This window comes from Schistocerca gregaria, chromosome 1 (genome assembly GCF_023897955.1).
Source record: "Schistocerca gregaria isolate iqSchGreg1 chromosome 1, iqSchGreg1.2, whole genome shotgun sequence".
Classification (NCBI taxonomy): Eukaryota; Metazoa; Arthropoda; class Insecta; order Orthoptera; family Acrididae; genus Schistocerca; species Schistocerca gregaria.
In genome coordinates this window covers 1,064,230,575-1,064,253,641 of record NC_064920.1, presented here as the reverse complement: position 1 = coordinate 1,064,253,641, position 23,067 = coordinate 1,064,230,575, and the positions used below count along the sequence as shown (strand labels likewise).

Below are 23,067 nucleotides of genomic sequence, written 5' to 3'. Positions count from 1 at the left end.
GCGAGCAGTAAAGGAAACAAAAGAAAAATTTGGAGTAGTTATTAAAATCCACGGAGAAGATAAACTTTGAGGCCCGCCGATGACATTGTAATTCTGTCAGAGACAGCAAAGGACCTGGAAGAGCAGCTGAACGGAATGGACAGTGTCTTGAAAGGAGGATATAATATGAATATCAACAAAAGCAAAACGAGGATAATGGAATGTAGTCGAATTAAATCGGGTGATGCTGCGGGAATTATATTAGGAAAAGAGACACTTAAAGTAGTAAAAGAGTTTTGCATATTTGGGGAGCAAAATAACTGATGATAGTCGAAATAGAGAGGGTATAAAATGTAGACTGGCAATGGCAAGGAAAGCGTTTCTGAAGAAGAGAAATTTGTTAACATCGAGTATAGATTTAAGTGTTAGGAAGTCGTTTCTGAAAGCATTTGTATGGAGGTGTAGCCATGTATGGAAGTGAAACATGGACGATAAATAGTTTGGACAAGAAGAGAATAGAAGCTTTAGAAATGTGTTGCTACAGAAAAATGCTTAAGATTAGATGGGTAGATCACATAACTAATGAGGAAGTGTTGAATAGGATTTGGGAGAAGAGAAGTTTGTGGCACAACGTTACCAGAAGAAGGGATCGGTTGGTAGGACATGTTCTGAGGCATCAAGGGATCGCCAGTTTAGTATTGGAGGGCAGTGTGGAGGGTAAAAATCGTAGAGGGAGACCAAGAGATGAATACACTAATCAGATTCAGAAGGATGTAGGTTGCAGTAGGTACTGGGAGATGAAGAAGCTTGCACAGGATAGAGTAGCATGGAGAGCTGCATCAAACCAGTCTTAGGGCTGAAGACCACAACAACAAGGTAGGCCGGCAGCAGCAATACTACGCCGCTCTTCAGCCACAGATAATACAAGTAGAAACAGGAAGACATACAAAAAACAACACAAAATTATGGACAGAAAACAGTAGACACACTGAGTAAAAAACACGGAGCCGTTCACAGGCATAGTAAAATAAAAAATGGTTAGCACTGGTACACGAACGTAGGCGACTGAAAACACACACGTGAATGATGGGAGTGTGGGCAGTGAAACACTAAAGCACTAACACGATGGCACACACATTTAAAAAAAACGATGGTGATGATCTCTGGCGGGTGAAAGTTCACTGTACTTGTACGAGTCTGGGGACCTGCCAAAGGGGAAAAGGCAGGGGAGGAGGGAGAGGGAAGGGTGTAGATGCCAGTGGCAGAGGAGAAGGGAGGGGGAGGAAAGAAGGTAGGGGATAGGGAAAGACCAGGGGAGAGGAGTGAGGGAGGAAGTGAGGAGGGAGAGAAAGGAGAGAGGGTGCCCTTGGGAAAAGACACAGGGGTGGAATGAGAGGATCAAAGTTGGTAGGAGGGGTAGATGGAGGAGAAGTGGGCATCATCAGGGAGGAGGAGTTGGCGGAAACCACCTTGGACGAGGGTATGGAGAGTGGAGAGATGGAGAGCAGGTGGGACGTGGGAATACAGGTGTCACAGCGGATGGGGGTGGGAGAGGATGGGGGAGAAAAGCGGGTGAGTGGGATCAAGTTTACGGGAGGTGTAGAGGATCCATATCCGTTCAAGGAAAAGGAAGAGGTGTGAGAATGGAATGAGGTCATACAGGTCCGTGTGAGGGAGGGAGGCGGGTGCGATTGGCGAGGTGTAGTGCATGGCGTTCTAGGATTTGAAGGGATTTGTAAAAGGTAGGATCGGCAGAGATCCAGGAGGGATGGGCCCGAATAAGAGTGACCGCACATTCTAATATTGCAGGACTCAAGGCTGTGTGTAGCTGGCGGCACATAGGAGATCGGACAGGTTTGCCCAACCTAGTTGTGATGATGGCAGACGCCTCGCTCGACGCCCCAAAATGCTTTTGTTCACTGCGAGGTCTCCGTAGGCATTCTGCAAGCACCTATGAATGTCTGGATGCTCTGGTTTCCCGGCAAAAGAAACTCAATGACAGCTTTCTGCTTGGAACGCACCTCGTTAGAGACGCCATTTTGAAGGTAAAGCATAGCACTGCCATCTGTCAGGACTTCATGAAACTATAGGAGTTGAAGTGGGATAATTCCACGATGTCCCACAGCAAATTTCGCATCTTTTCACCCTAAGTTGGCCGAGAAGAAAGTGTGTTGCATTATTTATTGAACGCCCATCGTAATAACAATTTTTAAACAAAATAATAAATATATTAATTGCTGAAAGATTGTAAATATGATCATGGCTATGACGGCAGTGGTCAGTATTTATTTGTCTCAGATGTTGTATCTCTTAGTCTTCCTTGTTGTGAGTGCTGTGTTGGGCTCTTGTGGATTATCCGAAATGATTTAGCAAAACTGTAAAGTGAACTGAATCAGAAAAGGCTTTATTTTGCGCTTTTAGCTACGCATCAAATCCCCAGGATGGAAAATTACCCCTGACTGAGCTGAGTTAAGAATGCAGTGTCTGTCTGATATGCTGCTGTGAACATTACTTGCATCACTACTTTAACAGTTGTATTAATGTAACTAAATACTGCTCACGTTTGGAAGCATTTTTTTAAACTTGTTTAGTCCAGCCATTATAACACCAATGTGCAAAGCTAATGTGACAGTGACTGATAACGTTCTTTACTTGGGTATGAAATTTATGGTAAGTTCGCATGGGACCATACTGCTGAGGCCATCGGTCCCTAGGCTTACACACTACTTAATCTAGCTTAAACTAACTTACGCTAAGGACAACACACACACACACACACACACACCGATGCCCGGAGGAAGACTCGAAACTCCGACCGGGGGATGCGCGCGAAGCGTGACAAGGCTACCCCTCGCGGCTTAGGTATGGTACTACATATTGGCTAGTACTGTTTGCTGTTCTGATTTCCCAACTCAACTATTAATATTGTTTATTGTGTTTTATAATCAAAATGTTACGTGTATGTGTCACTCATGTAGGAAAGTAAATCTATTTAGTTGTTATGTACTTATACTTGACTAAACCCCTATCGAGTATATAATCGAATGTTGCTAAATAAGTATGGTAGCTGAAAAGAGATGAGAGACAAATTTGAAATCAAAACTGGGAGCCACATAGTGGGCTAAGTGGCGCAATTTTCCGGGACTAGATGGAAAGTAATGCATGACCGACGAGAAAAGGAGAATAGCACCGGCAAAGCCATCTTCCCTCGCCAAAAGAAGCATCGTAGAAACAATAGCTAAATATTTACTCGCGGCAATATAAGCTGTGCTCTCAGGTTCCTTCCTAACCACACTCTCGGAAATGGGGTCATATTCAGAAATAAATAGCCAAATATTTGTGACAAGCGAGGAATACAAAAATCATTGTTGCTCATTCCACTCGAAGAAATTTACGGTAAAGTCCTAAGTTCCTGTCTCAACACACCCTTGGAAAACACGACGTAATCGGAAAGCACGGCCAAATATTTGTGACAAGCAAGAATACAAATGTCATTCCTCGTTGTTTGACTGGAAGTAATTTCATGCGTGGTTTTCTAATCAGACAGAAATCGCAAAATCGAGGATCTGTGGTCATCAATGTGAACAATAAGTCGTCTGCCAAGAAAGTCATGTGTGCAGTGTAAACAAACTTCTTGATTCTTGTTGCCGGCCGGAGTGGCCGAGCAGTTCTAGGCGCTACAGTCAGGTTCGAATCCTGCCTCGGGCATGGATGTGTGTGATGTCCTTAGGTTAGTTGGGTTTAAGTAGTTCTAAGTTCTAGGGGATTTATAACCTCAGCAGTTGAGTCCCATAGTGCTCAGAGCCATTTGAACCATTTTTTTTATTCTTGTTGCTGCCTCTAAGCTAAAAACAAAACAATCATACCAGTCTTACAGTTACGGTTATTTGCTGTAATTAGCTATTACTTTTTATTAATTATCGTGTAAAAACTGTTGTATAAAATTGCATTTACGCACAACGCACCCAGATCCGAAAGAGTGCTCTATTACCTCTAAATAATATCGAGTATTGCAAAACATAGCTGAATTAGGATCATATGAAAGTCCAGAATGTATTAAAAATTCTGAGATCTGTCAGGATGCAAACCTGTCTGCTTAGAGTTCCCAGTCCACCTACTACACCAATACGCAGTGTGCAGTCATGTTGCTATGTGATTCTTATTTGCATCCAATGAAAGCTTTGTCGTCGATAATGCATTAACTGACTTTTAATTAGAAGAAATCATACCAAGGCTGACTTGTTTGTGATAAATCTTCGGTGTGATACGGCATGCTGCGAGTTATAATGGAAAAACTGCAATATGTAGGATGACTCTTACACAGTGCTATTTATTTATTTAAACAGCGCCGTTACTGGGTTCGAACAGACAGGTTCATCTTCAGACGGCTAGTTCACGTTTTGCATTATATTTCGCCTTTTGTATCCCCAACTGACGAAATTTCCTTAGGTTGGTGGTGCACTACAGCCAAAACAAGATGTGAGACAACGTCTTTTTAACTGTAATTGTGCCTCACAACGATTTTAAGTGAAGTAACAAATTACTAGTATTAAAGGGAAGATGTTTCTGTTGCTTATGATGAAGAATCCGCGCCATTATGTTCCAGTGCTGGCTACTTATCATCTTGCAGCAGCGTAAACTGTGTAATGCACCTTTTTGTGTGTAACATATGTCATATATAATATTATACACAAAAAGCGAAATGTAATCTAAAACGTGAACTGGCTGTCTGTAGCGAACCTGTCGTTTCGAAACCGGTAACGGCACTGTTTAAATAAGTAAATAGCATTGTAAAAAGTGGCTGGTTGTCGTGATCCTGTATGTAAGAGTCAACCTTTATTTTGTACACAGCCAGGGGCTCAAAATGTCAGTCTTTGACAAACAGCATAAAACTGCAAAACGTGACGAAACCAGTATGGAACCAGTCGCATCGAGTGGCGCTTCGTCTTGACGTCACTTCCCACAGCGCCTGATAGCAGAGGGAAAAGTGAGGAAGTTGGGTGAGAAGACAACGCAGGCTTCAATTTTTGCTAGTACCGAGTGGTTAAAGTGAGTTTTGAGACACCATCGGCGATACAAAAAGTCGGAATACAAAACCAGGATTAAGGAACTAGTAATGATAAAGTTCACTGACAGTAAAGCAAAATTCAAATCAATGTTGTTGACAAGATTTTTATGATAAACTGCTCAGACGTCAAACAATACGAAAAGTGTGGTCCAAACATTTCAATTCATCGACAGACATTTGCTGGAGAACATACCAAATAATATTTAGGCTGCAATACATAAAACTTCTCTACATTATTCATGGTATTTTCCTTTTGTTTCTAAGCACCAAATAATGTTAAAAACAACTCTAATTTTTTCCTTCAGTACAGGTGGCTCACTCACTGTTAAAATGTTTATTCAATGAAAATTGTTTCACCAGTTCATGTACTCATTTATACACAATGTATGTTTGTTCTTTGTGCAGATATTGCAAAACGTAAATTATTTTTCGGTCCTTTTTGCAAATAAAGCCTATATGAAATGTATCCAAGCGTTCGTGCAACTGTCACAGTGTGTTATAAAAAAAAAAAAAAAAAAAAAAAAAAACGAAGAATCAAATGCAGACTGACAGAAAATCCCCGACAATGATACAAGCGAACACAGCGAGCATTGGTTAACTTCCGATATTAGCAAACGACCCCGCGAATGCCACCATGTGAAACGCATTTTGGAGTATTTTGAGGTTCTGTTTTTCCATCAAGTGTGAAACGTCCTTTAAGCATTTGACATTTCTACCCTGCCTCTACGAGTAACGAACGTTTGCTGTTAGCGATCAGACTCCTAAAATTCCAAGTCTCTAACTACTTTTTTTAAGGGATGAGATTTTAGCGCACGTGTAGAACTCGCGACCGTACTTTACTCACCGAGGTGCTGTCGTGTGTCTCGCTGCTCAAATGACTTACCAACTACTGTCACAGCTAAGAGAGTCTGACTTACTGATAAACGAATCCAGCCAACACTTTTCCGGCGCTCGCCTACAGATAAAGTCCGACCAATGGCGACATCCGCTTCTCTGGCCGACTGGAGCAACGCAGGATACAGTAGTTTCCTTGTGCAGTTAATCTGTCACTTAGCGTTTTACTTTTTTCAGATTCGAATTCAGGCAATATCACTCCGCTGTAGAGTGAAAATTTCATTCTAGAATCATCCCCCAGGCTGTGGCTGAGGTAAGCAATATCCTTTCTTTCAGGACTGCTAGTTCTGCTAGGTTCGCAGGAGAGCTTCTGTAAAGTTTGGAAGGTAGGAGACGAGGTACTGGTAGAAGTGAAGCTGTGAGGACGAGGCGTGAGTCGTGCTTGGGTAGCTCAGTTGGTAAAGCACTTGACCGCGAAAGGCAAAGGTCCCGAGTTCGAGTCTCGGTTCGGTACACAGTTTTAATCTGCCTGGAAGTTTCATATCAGCGCACACTCGAGTGAAAATTTCATTCTAGAAACATTCCCCAGGCTGTGGCTAAGCCATGTCTCCGCAACATCCTTTCTTTCAGGAGTGCTAGTTCTGCTGGATTCGCAGGAGAGCTTCTGTAAAGTTTGGAGGGTAGGAGACGAGGTACTGGTTATGTAACACTATTTAGGAGGTCTCTTTAAAGCTTTGGATGCCGGAGAACACGCTACTCGTATTCTAGATCAGTCAAAAAAATTGACTCCATTGACCTTGCCATTCATATCCTCCAATTAGTCCAAAAGGTTTCAGAGGAATCACAAATTAGTGTTTAAGGTCTTACCGAGAAGACAGACAGCCGTGATCATGCAGCTCTGGACGATACGACTGCTACAAGATAGATACACTGAGGTGACAAAAATCATGGTACACTTCCTGATATCGTATCGGACTCCCTTCTGCCCGGCGCAGTGCAGCTGACGTGGCATAGACTCAGCAAATCGCTAGAAGTCCCCTGCACGAATATTTAGCGTCTACAGCTGTCCACAATTGCGAAAGTGTTTCTCTGTAGGATGTTGTGCAGGAACTGAAGTCTTGATTAAATCCCGTAAATGTTCGATGGGATTCATGTCGGGCAATCTGCATGGACAATTATTCGCTGCAATTGCCCAGAATGTTCTTCAAACCAGCCGCGAACAAATGTGGCCGATGACAAGGCGCATACTTATCCAGAAAAATTCCATCGTTGCCTGGGAACATGAAGCCCACAAATGGCTGCAAATGATCTCCAGACAGCTGAACACATCCATTTTCAGTCAATGATCGGTTCAGTTGGGCCAGAGGACCCTGTCCGTTTGAGGCATAGCGCCGTATACCGATCCTGCATTGGAGGCGGTTAAGTGGGAGATGTGTCTCAGAGCTGGATAGTGACAGATGGTGACGCGAGACTGGACGCGCACTTAGTTTATGTATCAGCCGATAGAGGACAGTATTGGATAGGGGACTGTGATTTAGTTTCGATTGTGCCCACTAGAGTGCACTAAAGCAATAGAATGTTTTCTGTAAACTGTTCTAGTATTTTCATAAAGTGTTATTATGTCTTTTTGTGTATGTAAAATGTAATAAATGTGTTTTAGCAGTATGCATGATGCATGAGTGTGGTTTAAGGTTAATATGAAGATAATTGTTTAACGAGTTATGTAGTGAGATTTAGTGTGGGAACATTTCGAAGAAGTATGGATGTGGACAAAGGGGATTTTTGTAGAATAGATTTGTAAAGTAAGTTTATGGTAAAGGGAAAGTTAATTCAGGTATAAATAACAATAGTAAATTCCTTTATGCATAAACAAAACTTCAGCATATTAGATAATTACGTCCATAAAAAGTGCAGTCGTTAGGTTTACTATTTTGCGATTGGTTATTGATAAAAAGCGCGGAATGACGCGAGAGAATGTTGTTTTGCTATTGACTGTTGAGTAAACTGACCAATGGCAAAGAAGTGTTCTTCGCGCGTCTTTCTCTGCTGGTAGAGAAGACTAGAGTATTCTAGAGAGGAGTCGGAGCCTAGACACGAAACTGTTCGGATGTGTGTAGTATCCGATGGAAATGATGATAAGTTGCCGGATCTGGCAGTGTTTCATACATCAAAAGTGCTGTAAAGTGACGGCGTAATTATTCCGATGGGTGTGTAGAAATTTCGGAATTTTTAAGTGAATTTTGTGACGAGAAAAGTCATATATTTCGCATGGCGTATTGAGCAGGTCGGTGGCTAAAAACTGTGACTGCATTAGGTACCGACAGACTTAATATTTGGCGAGAATTCTCAATCAAAAACAATCCGTATTTTTGTAGCTATTACGTTGTCGGGAAATGCAACGCTATAAACTTGCTAACGTGAGTGGAAGGGATTGTGAGTGACTGTGTTAAGACTAGCACGGGCTTGGCAGTAATACTTGTTCACCTAAGTTTCAGAATATATTAATTAAGGACAAAATTTCCAACCTTTCATTTCGTGTGAAAACTTTCTCCCGAAACGTAGATTACTGACTTTAATTGTAGCCTGGTTAAAGTAGAAGTATAGTAGGTTTCGCTCGGTTCCCTACTGATGATCTGCTGAGACAATGTTCACAGGTAGGTGCAGGTTTGTTGTAAAGGAACGGAAGGAACCGTGACGCCGCCCGCTCCCTTTAAACACAACCCACACCACTATGAAACCACCACCAGCTTGCACAGTTCCTTTATGGCAACTTGCGTCCAAAGTTTCGTGACGTCTGCGCACGCGAACACTCTTACCAACTGAAATCGCGAACCATCTCACCAGTTTACTGTTTTCCAGTTGTCTAGGGTCCAGTCGATATGGTCACGAGCCCAAAAGAGACATTCAGGCAATGTCGTGCTGTGAGCAAAGGCACTCGCATCGGTCGACTGCTACCATAGACCATTAATGCCAAATTTAGCTGCACTGTCCTAACTGATATGTTAGCCATAAGCCCCACAATGAATTATGCGGTTATTTCACGTAGTGTTGCTTGCCTGTTAGCACCGATAACGCTATGCAGACGATGCTAAGTTCAACGAGCAGCTACAGTGCAACAGTTTGAACGGTGCGGTTGGCAGCAGTTGAAAACATGTCGCCATAGACACGAAGACTACCGACGTGTGCCGAGATGGGTAGCATTCATTTCACGCTAGGTGAGGAGAACCTTACGTCATAATGACGTAACGCTACATCATCGGGACGTAAATAACCTAAATCGACTAAATGAGTACGTATATCGATCTTTGCAGTTGTACCGGTAATGTCAAAGCTAAATGTAAATACATGTGTAGTTGTGAACAAACGAAGTGGCAGTAGTTGTGTGATATGCTCATCCCAGCTGAATGCGTTGTTAAATGTAATCCCAACAATTTGCGATGTTATTGTGTATTTCATCAACATAATTAATGTCTTAGCGAAGGAGCCTTAACGAAATAAAAAAAAGCTGATCATTCTTTTTAAATCTGATTAATCGTGCATAAATCGTGTGGACAGAAAAGTGTGTTTCGTGAACGTAACGAATATCTGAATGAAGGAATCATAAACACAACATTAGTTAAAAAAGTGTCTAGTCATGTTTTCAGTCCGATTAATATAGAATAAATCATGTGGATAAAAACGTGAATTAGGAAGAAATTAAAATGTTTCGTATTTTTATAAAATCCAATGAATTGTACATAATTCATGTGGGCAGAAACGTTAAACAGCACAAATTTAACTAAAATTCACTTTCAATAAGATTTACACATTCCTTAGTAATCGATGTTGTAAGTGTTTTCATGAATAAGTGCACTCTCAGTAACTTTACCTTCAGTAAGAAAAAAACAGTAAGTGGGGGCTCACAAGCTGATATTACACTTTCATCACACAATGTGCACAAAACTCAACATTAAATTCAAATGCATTTAGTATATTCATTAATCAAGTAAATTTATGCATTTTGACAATCTAAACACACTTTTATCACCAAATTAAAAGAAGCAAACTTTGTAAACACTCTTTCACAATTTTCATTCACCTTGTATGAATTTTATGACAGTTAATGCAGAAGATCTTTTCAACAGGATTTTCAAATGTGACATTAAGATCATCTACTTCTAACCAACCTCAAAATCGTGTTGCCTATTTGTCATCAGCACAAACATTAATATTTTAAGACAGAATGAAGTCATTTAATTCTTATAACACTGACACTTTGAACAAAAGCAATTCAGTTACTGGGGAGGCTTTCATAAAAGCAACATTTATTTCCTCCCTCAAATCCAATAAAATCCTCAGTAATTTTAGTCAACTTTTTAGCACTCGGATTTAAGCAAAAGTATTTAAACACTTGGTTTTTCACCAGTTCACTCAGAAAGAGGAGTGAATCCTAAGAGGTACCATGATAGGAAACAAATCCAGGTTGGTACACAAGTTTAACCTGAGTTACCTTATATTAGTACATACTTTAGTAAGTGTGCTAATCCATATACTTTACAAAGATCTGACTTTTTCTCTCTGCTGAAGTGACTGCGCAATGTTGGTGGCGAGTACATAACAACAGGTGGACTTCCCGTTGTAAGTAATTTGCTCTGTTATTATCTTCTTGGCAATAGTCATCAAGTTTTATGGTATTTTCCAGAAACAGAGAAATATTTTTAGAGCCATTTATCCACGTGAGGCTTTTCACAATAACTCCAAGTACTGAAAGCTTCACTCGGCACCTGCGCTGTTCACTTTCCAGTTACTAGTTGCCGACTGTACGGTTGCTAGTTTTCGACTGACTACTGTTCCACCCTTTCCCTGGCACCAACCACATTTTGCGCGTGCTATCTCACTTTCTTTTCAGAGGGGAAGCACACCAAGTTTACATTCATACAATTCAAAAGTCCTAAGTGTGAATCAGCATACCTTTTACAACATCCTTTCATTTACACATGTTAGTAAACCTACAAAAAGAATACATATAATTAAAGTCATCCTCTTCCAAATGATGCAAAGTGTTCAAACAGTGAAGAGAAAACATAGTGCATATCTTTCAAGATCATTACAGCATATCAAAGATTACAGACTGAAGAAAACATACTTTATATAAAGCATAATTAATCAGAAAAAAATATTTGGTATCTTAACTAAGATGTTAAGTGTTAGTTATCTTTGAAATCGGATGTGGTGAGGTGAATTCAATGAAGAACGCCTGTAAGTCGACAAAGACCTCACTAAGACTGTAGGTGCTCGTGTAATCAGCTGAGATGTGGAGGAAGTCCTGCCGGCGGCGATAGAGAGCACTGGGTGCACCCGACAGCAAATTGTTGCTCATGTCGGCACCAATGACTCCTGCCGTCTGGGTTCAGTTGCAAGAGGGGAATATTTATCTTTCCTAATGTGCATGTTCAAAAAAGTTGAAGCTCAGCGGTATTTTCGATGTATGAAGCTATTTTGTTTCCTGTTTAGAATTCCTTTCGTTGAAAACGACTGTAATCTAATGACTGGCAACAGTTGGACATTTACACATGTAAATTGGTTCACATTTCCAGTGACGATGTCAAGCGAATATAAACAATTAATTAAAAGAAACCAGTTAATTGTAAGGGGGTTGGGGTAATTTTTGATAACAAAATGGATCAAGTAAATATAGTTACTAGAATGTAAAATTTCCGAAGCTTGCAATGGGGCAAAGCATCTTCTCATATTGATTTACGATTGTTTCGACAGGATTCAGTAATACAGAACTATGATCTTCATTTGTAGCTTTACGATAGTAACAATATCTTTTATCTAAATGAAACTGCAGAATCCAAAACAATACCAAACATTTTGTCCAAAAATAAGAGATTTGTAGTGATAAGCACGCCGAGGCGTTTCTGCCTGCAACAGACCTGGCGTTCGCCGTGCCTAGCTGACGTGACGTCACGTCATCAACAAGCGCTGAGGCCTTCCTTTTTTGCAGCAGCACGGAGCTGCTGTTTGCATTTGCTGGCGCATTTGACAGCAGGGGGCGAGGCAGAGATCTTCGATACCACGCTACACGTGCAGGCTGCTATGTGATGAGGTTCCATCCTTTTCCACGGTGTGACAGCTGACGCAGCAGCAACCGTTTTTGCCTGTGCGGCGTTCGTTGCCCCGGTTATCCGCCTACCTGACCCGCACAGGCAGACAGCGGCGTTGTGTCTGACCAGGCCTTCAAGACGCTAAAAATCAGTTTTTATCTTTCCTACATGTTTGGAAACTGGCACATGTGGGATATATTATAGGAACGAAGCCTAGGAACACAGGTGGCCCTTGTGACTCCTAAGGGATTGGGACCACTCATTTCTAACTCATTATCAAACTATCACAAACAAGCCATCATTGTCTCATTAATCATCAGTCACTTATTAGTTACCATCTCTCTACAATATGCCATATTGATCAAATGCCTGTATGGTTAATAATGGCGTGCCCTCGCTTGCAATACTGAAGTAAATGGCAACTGGCAAATGCTTCAAACTTGGTTCCAGTGTGGCGACTCCACATGGTCATAGAGAGGAGACAAATAAAAGTGGAAAAGCATTTCCGAATAAAATTTGCCAGCTCTACAAAGTTTAGATTCGTGTGCTATGCTGTATTCTTACAGGCAGACGCCTTAGTGTCAGCCACATCGGTTTTAGATGAATTCGCTGTTTCTCACACATTTGCTGTTAAGGTGTCTCATTTTAAGAGTTAATGTTGTGGGAATATTCTGAATTGCTCTCGTAAATGCCCATTTTGAGGCACAACGCCATATCAGTACGTGCACCACTGCTGAGAGATGTTAATGGGTGCTTAAAATAAACAATAACAATTTCAGATTGTTAAATAGGTAAAAATAAATTATTTTCTCTTTTTAAGTAAGAATAAATCGTTCATTTTCGCCTGCCTTAATACATTTTCTTGCTATTTACACTTTTCTCTGTTAGTCCCCTGAAAAGTGAAAAAAAAAACAAGGCTTTACTTTTTATTTTGTAAAGTAAAAACTAAATGTACACAACAATTTCCACAACCCATAACAGATTCATGTCTTAACAAATTTTGTGAATTTTGGTTATAAGGATGATGTGACTGTTTCATTGTTACAAACATATTAATGTAGTTTGAAATACTGCTGTAAATTTAATATTAAGAACAAAAGAAGGCATACGATTGTGAAAATCAGTTCTGTTACTAATAATTCGCAAACCTTGACTACTCACATACCTGATTTACTTAAAGAGAAATTGAATTCGTCTCGGGTCCTTCCCGTAACTATCTACCACTTTTTCGATAAAGGGCTCCTCCTCTGACTTTATCTTATCATGATGAACTGACACGATACACAAACAACTGAGTCGATTATCTGCTAAGGTAGTTCTTAGATCTGCCATGGTAGTTCTTAGCCACGTTTTCACGCGCCTGAGAGTGCTGCAAACAAATATGACATAGGCCTATACTAATTCATACAGTGTAACCTTCTTCAATTAATCTATTGTGATAATATTTCAAACAAGATTTAAAGAAGAAATGTTTCATCTGACATAACAAATTGTTTCAAAGTCTTTCTAATTAAGTAATTACAACCAGAAAAATTTTACTGTGGTAATTAAGTATGTGAACGATCTTTCTGCAGAGCAGGTGGTTGCCGGTAAGCTAATGGCGGCCAAGAATTTGGCTTTGTTCAGTAGATCAGTCAGGCTTAATTCAGCAATATCTCCTTCAGTTACTTTATCGCATTACCACATACAGATCCATGTCCGTGCTTCTTCAGTGAAGTTATCTAAAAGATCGCCAAAAAATCTTTTTATATTTTCAGTTATTCTTTTCATATCTAGGTCGCTTTGGAATTTCATTACCTTTGGGTGCAAGCAGAAAATCTCGCATTTTCTCTGTCATCCAATAGCATTTTTAGAATTCTTTGAATGTGTTCTAAAACTTCTAACAAGTTAATGTTTACTGATTGTAGGATATTGATGACAGGTTCTAGTTTGGCCAAATATTTTGCTATGACTTTTAATGTAACAATAAATGTTGGAGAAGTGAGTGTGCACTAAAGTTGCCAGGCTTTCTGCCTAGTTTCACGATCTTCTTCTTTATGTAAAATTGCTAATGCTTCAACAATTTCTAAAAACTTATCATTAAATTTCCTTATAGACTTATGCTTCTCAGACCAGCGTGTCTCACACAGTTTTTGAAGGTTCCCAACTAGGACTTGCCTTTGCGTGCTCCCCCAGAAAACCTCTGGTAAGGTGTTCAAATCATTCACAACTAAATCAAGTCTGTGGCTAGCACAATGATAGAAGCGAGCCTTGGGATATATCTTAGCAATTATCTTCTGTACCCTGCCAATTTTACCGGCCATCGAACTGCACCTGTCATAGCCTTGTCCTACCATTTTATCTAGATGTAAACCCCAAGCAGATAAAGTAGACATTATTGTGTTGGAGATATGTTTTGCATCTAACCTTGGTAATGGTGTAAATCCAAGGAAGTCTTCTCTGGCAACATTAGTTGCTAGATCAAAATAACGTGCAGAAAGAGAAAGTTGTTCTGTGCCTGCAATATCCATTGTTTCGTCTGCCAAAACTGAAAATCATTCGCTGTTATTGATGGTATTAATCAAATCATTTCTTAGTACTTCGGCACATACATCAATTAAATCATTTTGGGTTCTATGAGAAACATGGGTAGCATTTTTAGGCGAACCCTCAGAATGTTTCCACAATGTTTCGTCACCTGATTGTGCTGTAAATTGTAACAAATCATCAAATACAGCATTTGAATTTTTTTTCCTCTTAAAGGTAAGTCATATAATGCACAAAACAATACACAAGAAACAATTGATTTTAACTTTGCACGATTATTTTGTACTAATTTCGCAATATTCTTGTTGGCGAGTTCTTTCACACTTTTAGTTTTGTTTGTCACAACACTAATGAAATTATTTGACTTTTCTATTGCATCTTTATGCCACTTGGAATTCATATGCATTTTTGCACATTCATGGAACTTTTTGAAATTTGAATGCTTATGAATGCGCCATGATGACTACCATGCGTTATGCGTGGGCGAAAAAGCACACAAAACGTGCAGGGGGCACCTTTAACTGCTTTAGAATAGACCAGCCACGGATATAATGACAGCCAGTCTGGTCGAAACGTTCTTTTTGTGTTGTCTATGGCATTCTTAAAATTATAACTTTTTTCAGGTTGCCATGGATTCAATAAAATCTTATACTTTAGGCAATTGTCAATATCCTTTTTTTTTTCAGTGTAATTTCTGACATCGGGAATACTGAACAGGATACTACTACCCTTTTCTTCAACGCACTTGAAGCCAGCAGAGGTACTGGCTTCGTCTTTAATTTCTCCATCAGCACAACTACTGGAATTTTTAAAAGTGATGGTTGCGTTTGACTCACCCTTTTCCTGTGATACCCCATCATAGACAGTATCTTCTTCGACACCTCCACTTTCATTCACTTATGAGGTACAAAAAACTTACGTACCTCGTCATTTTGCCACTGTATACACTGCGCTTTTAAATTCACAACACACAGACGTCTATGGTCTCTGCAAACCACAGTCATGCACCACTGTCCACTTACAACTCACAATGAATTTACACAGCCCTTAACGCGATGCGGTGCCGAACCGAGCTGAGCGATGACTAAAGAACAAAAGCTGAAATCGTATCACAGTGGTGGGAGGGAGGGAGCGGTTTTGGTTCAACAATGTCCATTAGACTGCAAGCCAGCGACTTCGAGTTTCGAGCGATCGTTTGGAGCGGTTTCTTGCGATTGATGTGGAAAAATTTATGCGATATGTTCCTATTAGAACATAGCAAGATTAATCTAGAACGTTCCGGAATTGAAGGTAGCTCACGCCACACCCTGACAGATTACGTTCGTTGACAGTAGTTCCAATGACGAATATTGCCTGCTTCTACAGACAAGTAGCGATATTAGTGGCCACACAGTACCCTCGAACACTTCTTCAGCAAACGAAAAGGGACGTAATACAATACGCTAATTTAAATTAGCGTCTGACAATTGTTAACCATTATTTGAAATTTGAAAGAATAAAATTTTGCCGAGTGTGTTTTGTTGTGCAACTGTGTTGTGTTTGCAGTTGAGGTTTATGAAGAGGTTTGTACCTAGTGAGGTGGGAACAGAGAGGGTGACATTTTAGTACCCTATAAGTCAACATTTTGGAGAGGGAACTCTCACCATGTGTACCATTGTTAATGGGACCACGTACACATGTAGTAGTTTGTCGATCGGGAGATTTGCTTTATTTTATTATAGCTTATTAGTAATCCCCAGAGTTTGTTAACATGTAATCGGTCTTTCCTTACCAGATATGAATTGTTTACAGTTACTAAAATTTCGAATATTCCGGCTATAGATATCTATCTTTAATTTTGTATTTTTCGTCGTATAGATACTGTATCGTAGTTTATTTTTCAAGGAAGATATAATTATTTTTTTTACGTTTGTGTTTAACGTCCCTTTATGACACAACTGATTCTTTTAGTATGTAAAGAACGAACAATGGGCGTGCCTTCAGGAAAAACGCTTAAATGTTGCTCAAGAATGAATTTGTAAAAGTTAACAATAAACTGCTGGTTCATCTGATTATTCCCATTGTTGCCTAACTTGCTGTTGTTAATTTCTACCACGTGTGGGTGCAGAAATAAAAATAAAGATACTTCGTAGTCAACAGCTGTAAGACGGATATATAACAATTTTGCACATCTTCAACGAACGAGATTTCATAAAGAGAAACACACAGTTTTTAAATTTATCATCATTTTTTAATTTTAGTTTCGATACTCCTTTAAACTTTTTAATTGCTCTAGTCCATCCTGTAATTCTGTTTACATATGTTTTATATCATTTTTACATCAGTTTATCGATATTTTCCGGTTATTTTAGTGGTAATTTTACAGGCATTTTAAATCATACATAACTGAGCCCTAAAGTTACAGGTATTTTTTATATTCGTAAACTGAATGAATTCTCACTAGGGCAACTGCCCCCCACCACCACCACCCCTGCTGGCGCCCCAGCACCATGTCCCTATTTTAAACAATGTTCAGCTACCACCGACTTTTCAGGCTGTTACAGCCTCGTGTGATGACGATGCTTCATGCACCTACACTATGTATCTGGATACCTGGCTGAAAAAGACTTAAAAGTTCGTGGTGCCCTCCATCGGTAATGCTGGAATTCAATATGGTGTTGGCCAACCCTTAGCCTTGATGAAAGCCTCCACTGTTGCAGGCATTGCAGGCACACGTTCAGTCAGGTGCTGGGAGATTTCTTGGGGAATGGCAGCCCATTCTTCATGGAGTGCTGCACTGAGGAAAGGTATCGAAGTCAGTCGGTGAGGCCTGGCACGAAGTCGGCGCTCCGAAACTTCCAAAGGTAGGACTCTGTGCAGATCAGTCCATTAAGGGATGTTATTGTTGTTTAACCACTCCATCACAGGCCGTGCATTGTGAACAGGAGCTCGATCATGTTGAAAGATGCAATCGTCATCCCCGAATTGCTGTTCAACAGTGGAAACAAGATGATGCTTAAAACATCAATGTAGGCATGAGCAGCAACAATTCCAAGCAAAACAACAAGTGGTGCAAGCCCCCTTCATGAAAAACACGACCATTCCATAACACCAGCACCTCCGATTTTTACGGTTGGCACTACACACTCTGGCAGATGACATTCATCAGGCATTCACCATACCCGCTCCCTGATATCGGGTTGTAACATTGTGTACCATGATTCGTCACTCCACACAACGTTTTTCCACTGTTCAATCGTCCAATGTCTACGCTCCTTACACCAAGTGGGGTGTCCTTTGGCATTTACCGGCGTGATGTGTGGCTTATGAGCAGCCGCTCAAACATGGAATCCAGGTTTTCTCAACTCCCGCCTAACTGTCAAAATACTTGCCATGGATCCTGATGCAGTTTGGAATTCCTGTGTGATGATCTGGACAGATGTCTGTCTTACACATTACAACCCTCTTCAAGTGTTGGCGGTGTCCGTCAGTCAACAGAGGAGATTGGCCCGTATGCTTTTGTGCTGTATGTGTCCTTTCACATTTCCACTTCACTATCACATCAGAAACAGTGGACCTAGGGATGTTTAGGAGTGTGGAAATATTGCTTACAGACGTATGATATAAGTGACACCCGACCACCAGACCACGTTCGAAGCCTGTGAGTTCAGCGGAGCACCCCATTCTGCTCTCTCACAATGTCAAATGACTACTGAGGCTGCTGATATGGAGTACCTGGCAGTAGGTGTCAGCAAAATGCTCCTAATATGAAAAAAGTATGTTTTTCGGGGTGTCCGGATACTTTTGATTACATAGCGTATATTAGAGTGTGCGGATCGAACGGCCAATGTAATGCTTTCCATTTTGACATGGACTTTTGTATATGTCAGGGTTGCTAAGTCCCATATCACACACTTAATGTCAAAACTCCTTAAAATTCTTCCAATCTTAAACAACAATATGCCCCCACCATAAGGAACAAAGGCTGCAGATCAATCCCCTCCATATGCACCTCCAAGGTTAGTGGAAACTCAATAGCTCAATGAATCCATTTTCCTTAAACACAGCTGCCAAATGTGGTATGTCGTGTGTTGAACTGTCTACATGAGGAATAGCATAAGCTCTGTGCACCAGAGTCCTGTGGATGCCATTACGTTGGTATGTCAACTCTTAGCATGCAGACACTAACCAGTATCTGTATACTACTGGTTGGTATGTGCTGGCTTTCGGTGAACGTTATTTACCTTGGTAAACCATGATGGCCAAAAATGGATGCCTCCTGTCACTTTCGAGCCCTATGGTACAATTTATCCTGGAATGAGGTCAGCTGAAGTGGTCTTAAAATCACTTTGGAACTTTATGTCCATAAAACCAGATACAATATATCTCCAGAAGCACGTTGGTTGCAAAGCTCAAGTTCTCAGCACCCTGTCCGCAAATAAATTGGTGGCTAGGGGTAATAAAGAACTGCTAGTATTCACTACATCATTCTGTTAAAAATGTTACCATTAAAAGAAAAATATGGGGATGTCGGCACAAGACAACAAACATTCACCAACCCCTCATCCACATTTTTGCTAACCAAACTCAAGGATCCTTTCAGAGGGACTCGTGTGAACTGAGAGACCACATCAAAACTTACAAGTAAATCCAAAAGATCCAGTCTCAAGAGATTTCAGTGTGGAATAAAATCCACCAAAAGGAGATATGGTGTTCACACTTAACAACATATGATCTAAAAATAAGTGTTAAGTATTTCACCATGTTGTAACTGAGTGCACCTAGATTATTAAGAGTATGCCTTCCTTATGTACCTCTGGCAGAGCATGCAACATAGGCAGAACAACAGCACCAGAATGAAGTTTTCTGCACAAATATTTTGACAACGTGCTCATTTTAAAAGGAAGTAGAGTCTTTCATTTAATCCCTTCTGTGGAATCTGTATATAATCTTCTGTTATCCAGTCACTGAGTAGTGAATCCTTTTTAAGGATGTAATCATCATCATTTGTCAAAACAACCATGGCATTCCACTTGGCATCTGGTAGAACTACTACTTCATAACAATTACTAAGGGAATGAATACCTGTTCTCTCAACAGAAGACATGTTACCCACACTGACCAAGCCCAATGCAATGTGTGGGACATTTCTTGCTTAATTTCTTCTGACTGATCTTTAGGGAGACTGTTACTGCTGTTGCTACAGGGCAGAATAAATACTGTGACAGGAAATGGGAGTAACCGGAAGTTCCCTTGGAGTGGTAGCAAATTTTAAATGTTTCTCCAGCACCACCACTGTGGACTCATCCAACTGTCTACTGAGACAACTGCACCATGGACAACAGTGATGGAGATCTATGGCAATCACCAAGGAACAAACTAAGTTGACAACATTTTTATCCCATACTACTCATAGCAATTAACTGTCACACTCACTCTTGGCTTCAAGCTTTACATAGCTGAAAATTTACTGACCCCAACATAAATGCAGTTGGAATAATTGTCATAATTAATAATAATTAAAAAATAATTGAATGAGAGTGAAGGGTCAGAAAGTGCACATGATCTGAGTCAAAAAGTGCCACTCTCAAACATTTGAGTGCCTTACAACATCAAAAATTTGTTATAAGTTACCTTTTCTACATTTGACAGAATATGGTACAATTCTCAGTTGGCTGGCATCAACACATTCGCAAAACAGGTAGCCTAGGTAACAAGCCCGTGTAAATCACCTAGAGGCTAAATTGACTGTTGGAGTATGGCTGTCTTTTTGTCTGGTTTGACAAAGCCCTCTGAATTACTTCCTAAGCCAGAAGGTGCAGAATTCCACCACAAGCCCTGTAGAGGAAGACAGATCTCAGGCAGCAATAGAGGCAGACGGCGATAGTATGGCTGCACAGGCAAAAGTGGTTGGGTGGCTGCACCATCTTGATCACAAACAGTTCTCTCTAGGGCAAGAATCTGGCAACAACTGAAAGCAGATCCACTGGCCGGAAGACACTAAGTTCACACCATCATACTAAAAGCCAGTAATAGACCAGCAGTCGTGGAGACCAAGTCTCATAGTGGCTGCTTGTAGAGTCAGGTCAACTCATAGTTCCATGTGGACACCTCCTTGAAGCTTTCAGGTGAGAGAGACTGCAAATGTCTGTCTACAAGTGAGGGATATTTACACAGTCTTGTTACCTAGGCTACCTGTTTTGCGAATATGTTGATGCCAACCAACAGCCCCAAAAGAGCTTACACCTTAGGATGAAGTAACCAGGCCACCACACCACAGTGGTTCTGTCATCATTATTATGACACTGGTGCCTGCAGTGTTGTAATTGTCTGGCATCAAAGCAACAGTTCTCATTGTATCAGCAAGTAGTCACTTACATAACTGTGTTAGATTAGCCCTGGTCTGATACACTTCCTTAGCAGCTTGCTTTAGCCAGGGCAGCATCATCATTTTATGCCAAAAAATAGTGGTGGATGTCTTTTGCATCCTGCATCCAGGAAGAAAGTGAACTTACTGTAAGTGCATACAGCTTGAGTTAACAAGTGATGGTCTGTAACAATTAAGTGGCTTACACTGTCAAAAATTTATCATAAATTACTTTATCTACATCTAAATAAATATAGAACAATGCCTGGTTCCATTGCAACACCTAGAGGCTAGAATGTCTATGTGAGGATGGCTGTCTCTGTGTCTGTGTTGACAAAGTCCTCTCAACTGCTGTCAAACAGGCAGTGCACAGTAGCACCCCTTCTCCTTTGAGTACCTAAAAGCTAAATTTATATGTATAACTCATCAACTGATGTCAGTTAGTGACCACTATAAGACAGATTTTCATTGTTTTGTGTCCCACTATTGTGGCTCAGTTTTCGAATAACATCACTGTGGAGTGAATAATATGATCATCTTGTCACATTGATGACCCTTCTTGCTATAAAGTGACAATGCACATGTTGTCTAAGTTCCAAACAACCCCATGAGGCATACTGACAAAACAGTGCACACAACCTGCAAAAGACCCATTCAGAGTTGTTGGTACGTCATGCTCTACTGAGGGGCACTGAAAATGCAAGTTTGCTTTCACCTCCATTGTACAAGTGATTGTATGAAGCAATATCCTGTGGTCAAGAGGGTATTCATAAATTTGTGCAAGTCAGAATGGAGTAGAAATACTTGTTCTGAGCTGTTTGCTTTTTCCAAAATATGTTACAATAATAGTGGTCCAGCAGAGCAAGAATAAAGCCAGTAGTTAAGTGTTGAACAAGGCCACAAACTTTCAGTAGCTGTTCCATGTTATTTTTTTCTTTTAGGACATTGGATTCCTCTTCAGTACAATATACACTGTCAGCTAGTGAAACAGACACAGTTTTCTAGCAACTATCAGATCGAGGGATGACAGCACCATATTTTTAAGTGTGTGTGTGTGTGTGTGTGTGTGTGTGTGTGTGTGTGTGTGTGTGTGTGTTTCTCGGATTTTATTAGTTTGAGAGCACACAAAAAGAAAAAAACCATGACTCACATACATAGAGGCATTTACATAGGCACAGGGTTAGACTGACAAGTATAGTCAGGTAATCATCCATGGTCTTATATTAGAAACATTGCTAGCATTTGCCTGAAATAATTCAGAGAAACCATAGAATATCAGGTATCTGGATGTAGGTTAGAGCTTCCATTCCCATAAATTTAAGGCAAGAATGTTTAAAACAGCACAACTTCATTCATTTTGTCCCCAGTGTACATTAATGTCTTGTATATACATTACCGTAAATAAGTGATTTCATGAGGTAAGAAGAAACACTTGGGCCACACTGTTCATTAATTTCCTGACACCAGTTACTGGATATCTGTACTTATGATACAATTTGAGCTGGCAACATTACTATCTTATCTTCTTCAGAAAGAAGATAAAATCTTAATATCATTCACTGCAGAACTTTGATGTATAATTAGAACACAACTAAAAAGCATCATGGCATCAAAGTGTGTTGTTAAATGACAGAGTTGTTTTATTATTAATAATGTCTGTTACATTTTCTTCCACACCTCTACATTTTGTTATCCAAGGGATTCTTCACTTCATAGACTATATTGTTTATCAGGTTCATTTAACAACATTTTGAAATAAATTATTTCTGCAATCTGTTCAATATTTTTAGGCAGTTTATTGTAAAATTTATGAATTGGTTATTTTGAATTTTATGTTTACCCTTTCTTGGTAAATGTAAGTTTGGTCCAGATCTTGTTCCATAGTTATGGACAGAGCTGTTTACACAGAAATTACAAAATTTATTTTTCATTCACACAGCAGGTTTTTATATGTACTTCCACAGTGTAAAATTAAACCCATAATATTCTGAAAATATCAAATTGAGCCCAATTACTATTTTTTATTATTATTCTTACGACCGTTTTGTAAAGTTCAGAAACGGTGTTCATAATTTGAACATTTGTTCTCCAGAAAAGAAGTCCAAGGAAAAAAATAGTTAATAATTGAATAAACGTTTGAACAGTATGTAATTAAGAGGTATTGGCTGTTACTGTTGGCAGAATAATAATGACATAACACACTCATGACATTTTGTTAGAAGATA

General features: G+C 40.0%; 1 protein-coding gene across 5 annotated transcripts in view; it reads right to left on the bottom strand.

The window, feature by feature from the left end:
• Positions 1 to 22,324, bottom strand: part of LOC126281332 (caspase-6-like) — a 142,245-nt gene extending 119,921 nt beyond the window's left edge. Inside the window, exon 1 of one of the 5 annotated variants that reach the window (XM_049980226.1) lies at positions 22,239 to 22,324. The gene's annotated coding sequence lies outside the window, so the exon portion shown is untranslated. Of the gene's footprint in view, positions 1 to 5,891; positions 5,969 to 22,238 lie in introns of those variants that run through there. The other 4 variants (XM_049980208.1, XM_049980217.1, XM_049980219.1 and 1 more) reach the window with 4 other exon arrangements.
• Positions 22,325 to 23,067: the final 743 nt, after the last annotated feature.